Genomic DNA, 11,734 nt, shown 5'->3' with positions numbered 1-11,734 from the left:
GAGACAGGGTTTCTCTGTGTAGCTTTGTGCCTTTCCTGGAACTCGCTTTGGAGACCAGGCTGGCCTCGAACTCACAGAGATCCACCTGCCTCTGCCTCCCGAGTGCTGGGATTAAAGGCGTGTGCCACCACCGCCCGGCGTGGTCATGGTGTTTTATCACAGCAATAAAACCCCAACTAAGACACCAGTAGAAAGCTATCGGATTTGAAAGAACCACAACTGATAGACAGGCTCTTATGAAAATATAGCAATAATCAATGAAGAAAATGTGTCAAGTCTGTCTCTGAAATCCCTCAGGAGGCCAGGGAGTGGGTGCTAAGCCTACCTCTGTGTTGTCTCTTGTGGGTGTGTGGGTGCTGTAATAGCCCTCATGTGAATGGGCCGAGGGTGCAGGCTCGTCTCTATGCAGGCCACTCCAGACTATGGCTAAGAAAAGATTCCTGCCTCACGCAGTCCTCTGTGACCATTGCTCTGGGTTTCCCAGGGTCAGCCACGTGGGAAGGGACCTTTACCTCTAAAGCTGCCTAGTTAGTAACCCTTTTTGAAAGGGCTTTTTGTCTCAGCTCCTGTTTGTTATCGAGAAAGGAGAAAGGGTTTTATCAGCAACTGTCCTCCCCCTGCTGGAGTAGCTACAACATGTCCCCCATGGATTTAAATTACCTACTGTAGACAGTGTGGTGTGATTCTCTCTTTTTAATTTTTAAAATTATGTATATATGCGGAGTGTGAGTGTGTGTGTGTGTGTGTATGTGTGTGTGTGTGTGTGTGTGTGTGTAAGTGAAGTGACATGCCAGCAGAGGGAGGCCTGAAGAGGATATGAACTCCCCTGCAGGTGGAGTTCCAGGTGGTTATGCGCCATCTAACTTGGGCACTGTAAACTGAACCAGAGTCCTCTTGGAGGAAGGAGTACGTGCTCTTAACCACTGAGCCCTCTCCTTGACGTCCCTTTTGTTTTAAGCCAGGATTACCACCCTGTGTGTTACCCTCACAGTGGAGGAGAGCCCTCCTGAACAGATGCGGGATTCTCTCCTTCCGTTCTCTTCCCAAAGCTTTCTTTCCTTCCTCATTACTGAAGCTCGTGGGAGTTTTTCCTGCCAGCACCCATCTCATCCCATGATTGCTCTCACCATTACGCCCCATGTAACTGCTGAAGTTTCTAGCTGTGAGTAAGATCTGCCACAGTCCTACTAGGGTCACTTTCTGAGAACACAGTGGCAAGTGTCTGGTGATGGGAAAGCACGATTGAGTCCTCTCAGTGTGGGTTGGGATGTGGGCACCATGATAGTAGAGCGGGCACCAGTGGAGTACCCACTTGGCTTCCTGACCTAACGTTATACAGGGAGGGGCTGGGTAAAAGTAGACACCAGAGAAAATCCTGAAAGAATTACAGATGTATAGAAGAGTGAAGTAGTCTGAGATTTGGGGCTCACATCCTAAGGAAAAACTATCAGACTAGAGCAAGTACCAAGAATCCTGTTTTGTTTTTTCCTCCTAGCTTCGGTGGGCTATGAGCCTCCAGATTTCCCCCCCTTGAACCAGGAGCCCCACCTCCTGCTCACACCTGCTGCTACTCTTAACTGCCTGGAGCACCTGGTCTCAGTGGAGGCCCAGGAGCAGTTGTCAGGCTGGAAACTCCCTGAATGTGAAGCTCACAGGGGATCACCCCAGTTTTCCACACCCTGAAGATGGCCCGGGCTGCATTCTTCTCACAGGCATACTAACTCCTGTTCCAGACGAGACCGTTTCTATTTGCGGCTTTACTGTCCTGCCACCAAATTAAACCTTGATGTCCGCGTGGCTGGCCACCGTGCAGTTCTGTTCTGACACCAGAAATACCTCAACCCGGTGTCCCACTGGGCACATGAACAAGGAGCAGACAGGTGTTTCTTAGGGCTGGTGTAGTTAAATTACAAGCAACAAGACACAAAATGAATGCTGATTAAACATTCATGAAAAGACATACAGCATTTGCTGCCTGCATCAGGCTGTGTTAGGGGCCTTAGTGGTAAGAATATGATAATAACAGAAGCCAAATGATGATGCCAGCAGTCATACTTGAGTAGTGTAATTCCTAATCACTCCCATTTCAGCCTCACAGTACTACGTATGTGGAAAATGTGTTGGGTCCCCATTTTACAATGAGTTAGATTGACCTTCTGATAGTGGTGTGCTGGTACATGTTTAATGACCACCAACAAATTAAGCTCCTAATTCATGATGCTGGCTCCTTTCCATGGTGAAAACACTCTCCCCTCAACACCACCACCCCCGTGATCATTTTTTAAGCTATCAAGATGCTACTAGAGTTGGCAAGAGCTGTGCCCAACCCTTTGGTCCCAGAGAGCCTGTTTCCAGCAGACTTCTGGATCCAGAGGGGGTTGGGTGGGACAGGACAGGTAGATGACAGGTCCAATAATCACACAGATAATTGATTCCCGAGCCCACTTCCTTCCCTTTTGTATTGCGGAGCAAAATAGCAATGCTAGTACCAAACTAATCCCACCTTGCAATGACATAGCGGTCAAGTGCCTCAGAGCAGTGGGAGACCCTTCCTTAGGCCCGGGAAGAAGCGATTCCTCTCATCCCCAACCCCAGGCCTGATTGGCCCATCCCCAAGCTCTGTCCCCAGGTCGCTCTCACAAGTGAAACCAGGTTTGAGTAAACACTTCCCTGGCAGTCGAAAACACCATATTCACCTCTTCTTCCAACCAAAGGGTCATACGTTCCACGAGCTATTTTAAGTAACTCTGCACCTACTCGCCTGAAGTATTTGTCATAACAGGAAGCCAGTTTCATATACAGTAATCCTCAGACACGTTGAGGTGCATGTGGGGAGCGTGAGTGGGCTGAGGGAGACACAGGGATGAGGTTGCCTGCCCAAGCCCTGAGACCTGCGTTTTGGTCCCATTCCAGGATCCCTCAGCCTCCTTCCCAGGCCCAGAGGCTCAGAAACCCAATTTATCCCACAGTCAGGCGGTCTTGTTTTCCTCCCTCACGTCGTTGCTGGTGCCTTTTTTTTTTTTTTTAATAAAGGATTTTGAGTAGGCAGCTAAGCCAGTCAGCTGTTTATTTATAGCTGCAGATTTTCAATGCTGTATAAATTAGAAATCATTGCTGAATGAGGCCCGCGCCCACTCACACACGTAGGGCCCCTAGCTGTGAGTCCTTTCACACAGTTTGACTGTACAGTCTAAAATGGGAGAAAATGACACGCTCCGAGTCAAATGACGGAGTCACAGCTAAACGGCAAGGCAGAAAACCAGCAATTATTTCTCCTCGGCACAATATGGGAGGTACGACAGGTGCAATTATCCAATATTATTTAACAGCACCGGGTTGTGGTGTACGGAGAAAATAAAGGTTTCCGTGTCTTGGAGAGGGAAAGAGAGAGAGAGAAAGAACCTGCCTTGCAGCTCCTGTTTCTGTGGATTAAGCTGTGTTATGTAAATTGAAGCTGGCCGGGATTCTAAAACAGGGAAGGGAGAGCCACCTGGCTTTGGGGCCTCCCTCAGGCCCCCGAGGCCTGCAAGCAGCTGTGTTACTAGGGATTTCTGAGGAAAGACTCCAGACCGGGGGTGAGAAGTGAACACGCACCCCCTGAAGACTGTGGGAAGACTGGGTTTACTCCTGTTCCTTTAGGGAGCCTTGTCCTGCATTTGACTCCCTGTGATGAAGTCCAAGAGAGCCCACAGGGGCTGCTTCGGTTTGGTTTCCACGTGAAAGGTCCCCATAAGCTCATGCATTTGAACACTTGGCCCCAGCTGCCGGTTCTGTTTTGGAAGGCTGTGAAACCTGTACATGGGGGCTTACTGGAGGAAGTGAGTCATTAGGGGCAGACTTTGGGGTTTGATGGCCTGGTCCCACTTCCTTTTGGAAATCAGTTTCTTGACTGCAGATGCACCATCACACTCTCTGGTCACGGCCAACTTCCCCACCATGATGAACCATATACCTTCTTATACTATGAGACAAAATAAACCTTCCTCCCTAAAGTTGAATTTTGGCCTGGTGTTTGGTCACAACCAACTCCTCCTCTCCAGTCTCCAGTTGTCTCTTCCCAGGCCTTCACTTTAGCCAGTCTATCTGGAGCCACCATTGATCTCTCTGAGGGCCACTCCCAAGCTCTCTCCTGAAGTCTCTTTTGATTAACCCTCCAGGGTTTCTGGTCCTCTGAATGCCCACAGTCCCAATCAGTAATGTTCTATAGCTCTCTGCATGTGTCCACTCAGGTTTCCACAACAGGAGAAGGTACTGAGAACAATATACTTCAGGCCCTGACAAGAATTGAGTCTAAATTCTGACTCCATGATCACAGTCTGTATTACAGTCAAGGGAAATAGTTTGCTTTTCTGAGCCTTTATTCCTTGTCTGTGCAGATAAGATTGTAATGCCTTCCAAGATCAGATAAAATAAGATTATAAATACCTTGCATACACCTTTAATTCCAACTCTGGAGCTATAAATAGGTAGATCTCTGTGAGTTCAAGGTTAGCCTGGTCTACATAGGGAGTTCCAGGCCAGCTGTGGCTGGTTAGTGAGACTCTCTTCTCAAAAATTACACACACACACACACACACACACACACACACACACACACACACCTCATACTGTGATTAGTAAGCTTTTAATGGTGGGTTCAAGTGTCTGGTCTCCAAGATTCCATCCTGCCCTACTGATTGCAAATGCCTGAGACAAAGGGTCATGTCTACCTCTGTCCCCAACAAAGCCTAGTTGTGTACCAGTACAAAACATGGAACATAGATTGAGGGCTATATAGTTTCTTCATCTCATTGTCTTCTCTACCCAACTCTTCCCCCAAAGCTGAGACCACTCCCTGACATTACAGACCATTCTCCTATGTAAGATACTCTTCACCAGTGACCTTCCAGGATTCGTTGCAAATCAATGGTCAAATTATAATTTCTTGTGACCTGGTTACAAGTGAGAGAGGGCCATGGACAGCACAAGTCTGGAATCATAGCCCAGGGGACAGGGAAACAGGAAGATCCCAGAGCATGCTGGCCAGCCTAGCTAGACAAATCCATAAGCTCCAGGTTCAGTGAGAGACTGTCTCAAAAGAAGAGTGACTGAGGGAGACCCTTCCCATCAACCTCTGACCTCCACACACATGCACACAGATAATGTAAAAACACACAAGCACTCCACACACATGTACACAGATACATTTATGTGTATAAATGCAAACAAGTTCATTTCATTTTAGGTGGCTGTTTGCTTCTTCCTAAAAGATGTGCTATTGTTAAGACCTTATCTAGTGTGATTCAATTACATCATTTCCGGCATGATCTCATCAACCAGCCTTATGGTCTGATTCTACAGGAGTTGAGGATAAAAGGCCTCTGTTCTAACTGTCAGACCATATGTCTTGCAAATGTTGGAGAGGAAGATAAGGACCTTTACCAAGGATAAAGACTTCCATTCTCTGCGGAGAAACAATTTGAGTTTGTAACTGTGTCCTGTTGATTTAAAACTATGCATGTTTAATTGTTAGATGGTTTACAAGTGAGTTTTAGCATGGGAGAGCCAAGCTTTAGAGAATGAAAATGGCCATTTGTGAGTGGAGGGAAAGAAGAAGGGAAGGAATAAGCTGCAGATTCCAAGGGCAACCCTCACCTAAGTTATAACTTTCCACCATAGAAACTTTCCACCATAGAAATATGGTGGGGAATGTGAACCCCCCCCCTCCCTAAAAGAGCTGAGTGATATTTATAGTACCCAAAATGGAGCTGGCCAGCAACCTTGGCCACTGGGTCAACAGAATGGTGCATGCCCTTAGAAGTGGAGATGGACAAGAAAAAGCTGTCTTAGGCTGTTGGAGTCTCCAGTCTTGATGATCTTGCTTAGACTACAGGAATTTAAACTTGTGTCGTGCCTGGAGAGAGAATCGGTATCGGGCTATCACCACTTGTAGGGAGGAGAGACAGACAAAATAAAGCTGGATTTCACTGGCTCCTGTGGATGCCGAGGCAGCCCTGGACTTTCCTAAGGTCCTTCTTCCCAAATATCCACCCTATTGACCAGTCAGAGATGCTCACATGCTTGAAGGGTGGACACTGTGTGCTTCTTGTGGGGAAGGGCAGCAAGATATCATCTTTATCATTGCACCCCCTTCAAAGCATGGAGTCTCATGTATGGCACACATTAAATACATGTTTCATACCCAGTCAGATTTAAGCAGCATGCTTAATGACTTGTGGAGGATTTAAAATTCACTTTCCAAGTCCATCTGGCTCACATGCTCCAGCGGTCTTCTTTCCACCAGTATCCTTCAATCTCTCCTGACAGATACTCTCAAAAATGATTTTTTCATCAGGTCTCAGAAGAAACACACATGCAACAAAAGTGTATATACCTGTGAATAACTGAAATAAATCTTTCACAAAATCATATTCACTTTAAAATATAGGTGAGATCCCTGTATTTTCCATCAGTCTTTTATCTTCTGTTATTTAAACTCTAATTGTTACTAACTCTCCAAATCAGTGTTACAGAAATAATATATTTTGTAATAAAATAATAATAGTAATGATAGGGTTCAACTTAGTTTGGTGTGTTGAGCCACATGGCACTCTACTTCTCTCTCATCTACTCATCCATTCATTCAACAAATAATTATAAAGTGCCCAGTCTATGTATGGCCATGGCTCTCTGCATCTCATGGTTGTTTAGGGACTTGGTGTCCTCTCTCTAGGCCATTTGCTTTAGGGTTGAAGGTTCTCATCATTTCCTCCAGTGGCCTCTTAGGAAATGCAGAGCACAGCTTGGGTTTCCTCACACACACTAGCAGCTGCTCCACCCCTCCAGCACCTCCCAGATGTTGACAGACTCTCCATGACTGCTCCCACACAAGAGCCTCCAGACTGTCCACTGAAGCCTTGGCTTGGCCTGAGCAGACAGATTTGGTTACACTTCAGGGAGTTGTTCACATTTAGCACTAAATTTTGTTAAGAATTGAATGATGAAATTACATGATGTTGAGTTAGGAAAACAAACTGCCTGGGGTTTTACCTGATTGGAAATCTGCTATGTGAGTCTAAGGGAAAGAAAAACAACAACCGAGGCATGCTTTGGCATGTGAAAACTTTTAAGTATACCTAAAAGGCAATTATGCTGTCATTTTTATGTGTAGCATTAACTGAACTTTGGCAATTTACAAAATCACTTGGTTAAATCAAATTCTCTTTGTTAAATAATGGATTACATAAATGTTTGCCTCTGCTTTCTACCACTGCGACCTTTGACTGTCCCTATACATCATCAAACTAGGAAGGAAAAGCCCAAGAGAACCATGGGCCACCAAGACTGTCATGGTTTTCCACACTCAGAACTATGCATTTCTGTGTAATCATCAAATCAAAATAAAGGAAAGAGCCATGACAAACTAGTAGATGGACTGTTCATTCCCAGTTCCCAGTTCCCAATAACCAACACAGATACTTAACATTAATTATAAATGCTTGGCTAATAGCACAGGCTTTTCAAATAGTTCATATTTTTACCTACACTTTGCCATGTAGCTTGGTACCTTTTCTCAGCATGGCATGTCCATCTTGCTTCTCTCTGTGTCTGCTTTGCTAACTCTGACCTTCTTCCTGTTGTATGATATTTTGTTTGTGTTCTGACAAAGCTTGCCTGCAGATCAGAGGGCAGATCCAGCTACTAGTTAACTACAGAGGCCAGGCAGTGGTGGCACATATTTTTAATCCCAGCACCTGGGTGGCTCACACCTTTGATCCCAGTACTTGGAATCTCATGCTTTGATCCTAGCACATGGGAGGCACACATCCTTAATTCCAGCACTAAGGAGGTAGAGACAGGAATTTAAGGTGGGTGGAGACAGGATCTCTATCCATTCAGTCTGAGGATTTGTAGAGACAGGGTCACCCCCTTTTTGGTATGAGACTTCAAAGAGGTAAGAACTCTCAAGTGACTGGCTGCTCTGCTTCTCTGATCTTTCAGTTTTCACCCTAATATCTGACTCTGTGTTTATTGTTAAGACTAATTAGAGTTACGCTTCATCTTCCCAGTGTCCTTAGTCTGATTCTCCCACCCAATCTTATCCTGTCTAGCTATTGGCCAGCCAGCTTCATCATTAAACCAATCACAGCAACATATATTCACACAGTGTAAAAGAATATTCTACACAAAGTGGCTTTAGAATATACAGAGAACTCTCAGTCCACTGGCGAGTCACCTGGGACCTGGGCATATAAGATAAGAAATATTCATCCCAAACACAGTAGTCCCTTCTTACCCATGAGAAATGCATTCCAAGACATGCTGTAGTGGGTAGCCATTCCAGCTTTGATCTGGAAGTTCCAACACCCATTGAGGCTTCAGTAACTGTCACGCCTACAAGGCGGGGCCAAGGGAGGACCCTGAAGACCCAAGATCTGGATGCGCCACCTCTCTTGGTTCCTGGACCCTGGATGGTGGAGGTAGACGGAGCAGAGTTCTTCAGAGAACACGGCCTGACTGCACTATGTCTTCCCTAGACCCTGCAACCTACTTATCCCTTCATTTGTAAATTATGCCACTAAATAAACCTCCCTTTTAACTACGTAGAGTGGCTTTAATAATTTCACCAATAACATGCAGTGAATATCTGAAACATTTGAGGTGCTACTAAACACTATGTACACTATATTTTCTCCTGTGCATACACACCTATAGTGAAGTCTAATAAATTAGACACAGTAAGAGATCAACCAGTAATAATAAAATAGATCAATTGAAGAAACAGATTATAATAAAAAGCCATTAAAAACTTATGGGTTAGGTTTTTTCTGGAACTTTTTGTTTCATAGTTTGGGGTGATATTTAAAGCTAAAGAAATGAAACTTTAGAAGTGAAACAAGAGGTAAACAATGCACTACAATGAAAGGAATTTGCATGCTCCTTAAGTTTAGCTTAATGGAAATTTCTCAAGTACACAAAACTTGGTACTGCAGGTGCTGACAGTAAGGAAGAGATTGAAAGTGGAACCCCAGGGAGGGGCCCCCAAGAGGAAACTCTTAACTATTCATGGTCTAGTGTATTATATGCAATTGAAGAACAAGTCTCCCTCCTTCCATGGTTGATGAGTGGACATGTGGAGGGAGGGCCTGCAGCTCTTGGATGTCAACTGACTACCCTGCCACACTCAACACCTGTCATTTCACTGGGCCCTCACCCAATCCCTCTTGAAAACTCATGACGTCTCAGTGGCTTTGAGGGCTATCGTCACATCAGCATCGGATAGTCCCAATAAATATTTAGTTAAAATGTTATCATTACTAAATCTATCACATTTGCAGTATGAATTCCTTACAGTTGTAATACGTTAGATGAGCATGTGCTGTGGAATTATCCCTTTGTACACTGTGAAGATTCGTTGCTGTGATTGGCTTAATAAACAAGCTCACTGGCTAATAGCTGAACAGAATAAGGTTAGGCAGGAGAGCCAGACTGAGGATGTGGGGAAGGAGACGGGCAGAATCAGGAGTTGCCAGCCAGGTGCAGAGAGAACAGGAGATGAACGTGCCATGTTAATAAAGGTACCACCATGTGGGAGAGCATAAATAATGAATATGGGTTAACTGAAAAATGTAAGAGCTAGTTAGTAACAAGCCTGAACTATTGACCATTTCTAATTTATATTAAGTCAATTATTTGGGAAGCAGCTGCTGGTTATTTGGGAGCAGGCAGATGGACAGAAAAGTTCGGTCTCCATTTACACGCATGGTTGTTGATTGTTTTAGATCTTTAGGGTGGCCGTAGAAAAATGCTGCTAGCTGGGTGCCTTCAACCATGAAAACCATGGAAGTGTTTTCCCTCACAGTTGTGGAGGCTAACAGTCTTATGTGTCAAGTATAGCGGCTCCGTGTGCCCTTAGACTGTTGTGAGAAAGAACCCTTCCTCCTGGGGGATCCTGGGGGATCCTGGGGACTCTTGGTTAGTCACAGCAACACTACAATCCCTGCTCCCACTTTCCTTCCTACATGTGTCTTTCCCCCCCTTAGCTTACAGATAACCTGGACTATAGGCCCTAACCTCCCTCTCTTTTCTCATACGAAAACCCCAGTCACTGGATGGATGTAGTGTCCATGCCAAGCCCAGCTTGAGTCGCTTCAGGATGGTTAGCACTCCACAGATGGGCACGTCTTAGTTCCAACTAAGGTTCCTTTCTGATGGTCGGGGAGATTGTGAGCACTGGAGGATGTTATGCGGCTTGATATAATCACCTCAGCAGGAGAGAAGACGTTCTAAAGCCTGTCAGATGTGCTTCTTCCTCAGCTGTCAGACTATTGAGATGATGGGCCCCGCAGAATTGGGATTCCCCCAGGAGCAGGATGGGGAAGAGGAAAAACTGGGGCCCTAATGCTAGGCACAAGGGAAGCCTGACTTCCAGGAAGAGATTTTCTTCACCATGTTAACAATGTTCTGGATAGTAGGAATCGGAAACCACACTTAATACATTCCCCTGCCTGCTCTTCACTATTTTTTTTTTAAGATTTTATTTATTTATTATGTATACAGAAGAGGGCGCCAGATCTCATTACAGATGGTTGTGAGCCACCATGTGGGTGCTGGGAATTGAACTCAGGACCTCTGGAAGAGCAGTCAGTGCTCTTAACCTCTGAGCCATCTCTCCAGCCCTGCTCTTCACTATTATGTCCATTGTATTTGCTTACTGAGAGTGAGTGGAGAGGCTTTTCTTGTTAGAGCTGTGAGGCCTAGACTTGTCCCTCAAAAGTTCTGATCATATCAACAATTTGTTTTTATTTGATGAATGAGGAAATTGAGATTCAGAATCCAAAGAAACAAAATGCTAGATCTTAACTCTTCTCATTAGTCTGTCCCAGTGACAATTCAGACTATGTACTGTGTGCATTTGCTATTCATTATCCCCATACTTCATTCACCACAGCACAGACAATCATTATTCTGGTAGCAAAAAAAAAAAAAAAATCCCTGATGCTCAGTAACATTGATGGATTTTTCTCAATGAAGAATTACTCAAGAAAAAAATGGCAGATACAGCTCTTTCCTGTATACCATCTGATTTTCTTACCAAATTATGTTTCTGTCTCCTTTATGATGACTGGAAAATCTAACCCTTCCTCTGTGTCTTGAAGGTCACCACATTAGACATTTTTTTGTTTTGTTTTGTTTCTCTGTGTAGCTTTGCGCCTTTCCTGGGACTCACTTGGTAGTCCAGGCTGGCCTCGAACTCACAGAGATCCGCCTGGCTCTGCCTCCCAAGTGCTGGAATTAAAGGTGTGCACCACCACCGCCCGGCATCACATTAGACATTTTTATTTCAAATCTTTTAAGCCAATATGTGATGGGTGCCGGGTTAGAGAAAATGGTGTCACTGGGGAAACACCCGCTTTTCTGAACGCCAGCTTGTTAAAGTACAAGCCCAATGTGAGTTAGGGCCAGTGATACAACTCAGCAAGGCACACACTGTGTGTGTACATGTATAAGACCTCACTACCATCAAAGAGAAAAACTGGACTAAATGGACATCGAGAACAGCCTGGAAAGGGAACCACTAAGAGCTGCTGAGGGTGGCTATGGTTTGAACGTGTCCCCAAGAGTTCATGTGTGAGAAGATGAATCTCCAAATTCACATGTCAATAGCAGTCATTTGGGAGGCAACTAGGCTGGGTGAGGTCATGAGGTGGAGGCCTGTATGGTAATGCTGTAGAAGGATAAAAATGGAAGACTC

The sequence above is a fragment of the Peromyscus maniculatus genome, chromosome 5 (genome assembly GCF_049852395.1).
Source record: "Peromyscus maniculatus bairdii isolate BWxNUB_F1_BW_parent chromosome 5, HU_Pman_BW_mat_3.1, whole genome shotgun sequence".
Lineage (NCBI taxonomy): Eukaryota > Metazoa > Chordata > Mammalia > Rodentia > Cricetidae > Peromyscus > Peromyscus maniculatus.
The sequence above is the reverse complement of the archived record's forward strand: the minus strand, read 5'-3'. Positions refer to the sequence as shown.